Source organism: Sinocyclocheilus grahami, unplaced genomic scaffold (genome assembly GCF_001515645.1).
Source record: "Sinocyclocheilus grahami isolate Dianchi unplaced genomic scaffold, SAMN03320097.WGS_v1.1 scaffold1619.1, whole genome shotgun sequence".
NCBI lineage: Eukaryota > Metazoa > Chordata > Actinopteri > Cypriniformes > Cyprinidae > Sinocyclocheilus > Sinocyclocheilus grahami.
In genome coordinates, this window is record NW_015506798.1 from 57,943 (window position 1) to 63,885 (window position 5,943).

Genomic DNA, 5,943 nt, shown 5'->3' on the forward strand with positions numbered 1-5,943 from the left:
TGCTGTTCTGTTGTAAGTCATCTTAAAGATTTCTAAATGCATCTACTTCCGGAAGGCCAAATAAAGTGCTTTTGCTTTCGCCTAGAAACACACAGCGTCTCCCTGACATGCTGCTTCAACACTAACTGCGGTTACTGAAACCACGCCTTCTTTCTTTGCGTGCACATTTGGGCGCATTATGCAAATATTCCCACATAGTGAGGTAGATATGTGGGGGCGTGTTAGAATGAGCTGTTTTAGGGGGGCGTGGCAGAGTCTTAACTTTGATAAAGAATATCTCTTTGGTTTTGAGACTTTAGTCTTTGCAACTTCAGGGATCTTATCTATGCACAATCAGCTTGTAACACTCCAAAGAGAAAGAACAACTTGAAATCGCATCATATGACCCCTTTAATTCCGTATTTTTGGACAATATCCACTCATCATGACAGTAAAATAGGGTAAAATAGGGCGTTCTAAGTCAATATACTGCAGTATTTCCTCTCAATCTGTAGAAAATATGGTTAACAAAAAATACCGTCTTGTACCTTGAAACCGGTATCATTTTGAAAAATACCGTGATGTAAATGTTTGGTCATCCTAATATTGAGTTAGAAAGTAACACAAAAACAACGAGATCATCCAGATAAACCGGTCCACGTGTAAACACAACAACAGCCGATCTGCCGGCTAGTTATCAGTTAGCATTAGCTGTGATGCTAACCGGCCGGGCCCTAAGAAAACGCCATGTTCTGCCTCTCGGACTTTCCTCGTGTTGTCAGGGAAACGAGCGGTTTAGTCGCGCGCTTACCTGTAGACGAGAGCTCTAACTGACCGCGAACGGTCTGCCGTTTGTAAGGTGTGCCGGTTAGAACGAGTAACGGACAGCAGCGCTCCGGTCACCGGACACTGTACAGCATTTCACTCGGGTCGCTTCCTGGTCGGGTCACGTGGTGCTCGGCGACGCCTCTGATTGGTCCGATGACTCCGCACTCCGGCCACATAGCCGAGATCGATTATAGTTTTTAGTAATTTCACATTTAGTAATGCATGTATGTAATCAGTTTGTGTCTCGCTATATATATGTACTTTTATAAACAATGTATGAATTGATTTAAACGGGGTTAGTATTTTGGCTGCACAGTCATTTCCGAAATCGAAATAAATATACATCTTCAGTTTCTTTATTATTATTATTATTATTATTCATTTGCTTAAATTGGGACTACATTATTATGTAGTTATTTGTTCCATTTTTATCTAAATAATTTAGCACTTTTTAAAATGCCAAAATGTATGACAAATATGATGATTTATTATGTGTTTATGATTATGATAACTTGATAAATAGGGCCTAGCATTAATTATAATCTATTACTTCATCTGTCTAATAATGTCTAAGAATATAATAATTATGTCTACCAAGCTCTGATAAAGTAAGGAATATTATATTAACAGACTATACAAATTTGTATTGCTTTTAATTAATTTAATTTAATTTTAAAACAATACCTTTAGAAGCATGGATGCGTCTGTCACATTATGAAAGATGGCTAATAATCCATCTAGAATCTGCATTAAAGTTAAGAATTTAAAGACGAAGTTTAACTGGTTATGTAATAATGTCAATAGGTATCTATGTATGTATCTTCTTAAAATATATGATATGTATGACGTGTAGCTGTGTCATTTATATTTGCCTAATTATAAAAGCATTTCATTTTGACGAACTTACTCTGGTGAGTAAAATACACAATGTACTAACAATGGTCAATGCGGAGAAATAAAGCTCACAATATACTGTGTTCACTTCTAGTAAGATCTGCATTTTAGCACTTTTTGTCAGTAAATATTGAGATATGTGACTGTATTAGCTCTATGTAATTCATTTGACTGATTGTTTTAACACTTTTTGTCAAGTAGTTTTATTAGCAATGACTCTTTTGACCTCAAAATAACCTCAAAACGCACTGAACACATTAGTTACGTCAACACAAAAGTAAACTTCACTTTTACAAATGTACAGAGATTTAATGCAATTAAAACCTAAATTCCACTCACACTCACTCACTCACTCACTCACTCACACTCACTCACACACACTCACTCACACACACACACTCACTCACTCACTCACTCACTCACACTCACTCACACACACTCACTCACACACACACACTCACTCACTCACTCACTCACTCACACTCACTCACACACACTCACTCACACACACACACTCACTCACTCACTCACTCACTCACACTCACTCACACACACTCACTCACACACACACACTCACTCACTCACTCACTCACTCACACTCACTCACACACACTCACTCACACACACACACTCACTCACTCACTCACTCACTCACACTCACTCACACACACTCACTCACACACACACACTCACTCACTCACTCACTCACTCACACTCACTCACACACACTCACTCACACACACACACTCACTCACTCACTCACTCACTCACACTCACTCACACACACTCACTCACACACACACACTCACTCACTCACTCACTCACTCACACTCACTCACACACACTCACTCACACACACACACTCACTCACTCACTCACTCACTCACACTCACTCACACACACTCACTCACACACACACACTCACTCACTCACTCACTCACTCACACTCACTCACACACACTCACTCACACACACACACTCACTCACTCACTCACTCACTCACACTCACTCACACACACTCACTCACACACACACACTCACTCACTCACTCACTCACTCACACTCACTCACACACACTCACTCACACACACACACTCACTCACTCACTCACTCACTCACACTCACTCACACACACTCACTCACACACACACACTCACTCACTCACTCACTCACTCACACTCACTCACACACACTCACTCACACACACACACTCACTCACTCACTCACTCACTCACACTCACTCACACACACTCACTCACACACACACACTCACTCACTCACTCACTCACTCACACTCACTCACACACACTCACTCACACACACACACTCACTCACTCACTCACTCACTCACACTCACTCACACACACTCACTCACACACACACACTCACTCACTCACTCACTCACTCACACTCACTCACACACACTCACTCACACACACACACTCACTCACTCACTCACTCACTCACACTCACTCACACACACTCACTCACACACACACACTCACTCACTCACTCACTCACTCACACTCACTCACACACACTCACTCACACACACACACTCACTCACTCACTCACTCACTCACACTCACTCACACACACTCACTCACACACACACACTCACTCACTCACTCACTCACTCACACTCACTCACACACACTCACTCACACACACACACTCACTCACTCACTCACTCACTCACACTCACTCACACACACTCACTCACACACACACACTCACTCACTCACTCACTCACTCACACTCACTCACACACACTCACTCACACACACACACTCACTCACTCACTCACTCACTCACACTCACTCACACACACTCACTCACACACACACACTCACTCACTCACTCACTCACTCACACTCACTCACACACACTCACTCACACACACACACTCACTCACTCACTCACTCACTCACACTCACTCACACACACTCACTCACACACACACACTCACTCACTCACTCACTCACTCACACTCACTCACACACACTCACTCACACACACACACTCACTCACTCACTCACTCACTCACACTCACTCACACACACTCACTCACACACACACACTCACTCACTCACTCACTCACTCACACTCACTCACACACACTCACTCACACACACACACTCACTCACTCACTCACTCACTCACACTCACTCACACACACTCACTCACACACACACACTCACTCACTCACTCACTCACTCACACTCACTCACACACACTCACTCACACACACACACTCACTCACTCACTCACTCACTCACACTCACTCACACACACTCACTCACACACACACACTCACTCACTCACTCACTCACTCACACTCACTCACACACACTCACTCACACACACACACTCACTCACTCACTCACTCACTCACACTCACTCACACACACTCACTCACACACACACACTCACTCACTCACTCACTCACTCACACTCACTCACACACACTCACTCACACACACACACTCACTCACTCACTCACTCACTCACACTCACTCACACACACTCACTCACACACACACACTCACTCACTCACTCACTCACTCACACTCACTCACACACACTCACTCACACACACACACTCACTCACTCACTCACTCACTCACACTCACTCACACACACTCACTCACACACACACACTCACTCACTCACTCACTCACTCACACTCACTCACACACACTCACTCACACACACACACTCACTCACTCACTCACTCACTCACACTCACTCACACACACTCACTCACACACACACACTCACTCACTCACTCACTCACTCACACTCACTCACACACACTCACTCACACACACACACTCACTCACTCACTCACTCACTCACACTCACTCACACACACTCACTCACACACACACACTCACTCACTCACTCACTCACTCACACTCACTCACACACACTCACTCACACACACACACTCACTCACTCACTCACTCACTCACACTCACTCACACACACTCACTCACACACACACACTCACTCACTCACTCACTCACTCACACTCACTCACACACACTCACTCACACACACACACTCACTCACTCACTCACTCACTCACACTCACTCACACACACTCACTCACACACACACACTCACTCACTCACTCACTCACTCACACTCACTCACACACACTCACTCACACACACACACTCACTCACTCACTCACTCACTCACACTCACTCACACACACTCACTCACACACACACACTCACTCACTCACTCACTCACTCACACTCACTCACACACACTCACTCACACACACACACTCACTCACTCACTCACTCACTCACACTCACTCACACACACTCACTCACACACACACACTCACTCACTCACTCACTCACTCACACTCACTCACACACACTCACTCACACACACACACTCACTCACTCACTCACTCACTCACACTCACTCACACACACTCACTCACACACACACACTCACTCACTCACTCACTCACTCACACTCACTCACACACACTCACTCACACACACACACTCACTCACTCACTCACTCACTCACACTCACTCACACACACTCACTCACACACACACACTCACTCACTCACTCACTCACTCACACTCACTCACACACACTCACTCACACACACACACTCACTCACTCACTCACTCACTCACACTCACTCACACACACTCACTCACACACACACACTCACTCACTCACTCACTCACTCACACTCACTCACACACACTCACTCACACACACACACTCACTCACTCACTCACTCACTCACACTCACTCACACACACTCACTCACACACACACACTCACTCACTCACTCACTCACTCACACTCACTCACACACACTCACTCACACACACACACTCACTCACTCACTCACTCACTCACACTCACTCACACACACTCACTCACACACACACACACTCACACACACACACACACACACACAGTAATATAATTATAGAAAGAGTGTTATAGCTTACTTTGGTTCAAGAAGATTCTTATAATTAAAATATATATATTATTGTGTTTTGTTACTCTACTGCATCTGATGTGTGAGTCTTCCAATTCATTAGCCACTAAATAAGAAGATAAAGTGCGCTAAACTATAAAACGAACTAATTAAAATAATATTGCAAATTGGTATTTCTCATCATATTAAGCAGCATACGAGGACTTCACCTGATGAATATGCTGCATTACAAAGAGAAGAAAACAGACAGAAAT

The 5,943-nt window shown here is 44.2% G+C and overlaps 1 protein-coding gene across 1 annotated transcript in view; it reads right to left on the minus strand.

Annotated features, from left to right (window-relative positions):
* The window catches only part of dctn1a (dynactin 1a), a 56,804-nt gene extending 55,880 nt beyond the window's left edge, over positions 1 to 924 (minus strand). The window contains exon 1 of the mRNA XM_016257928.1: positions 791 to 924. The gene's annotated coding sequence lies outside the window, so the exon portion shown is untranslated. The remainder of the gene's footprint in view (positions 1 to 790) is intronic.
* Positions 925 to 5,943: the final 5,019 nt, after the last annotated feature.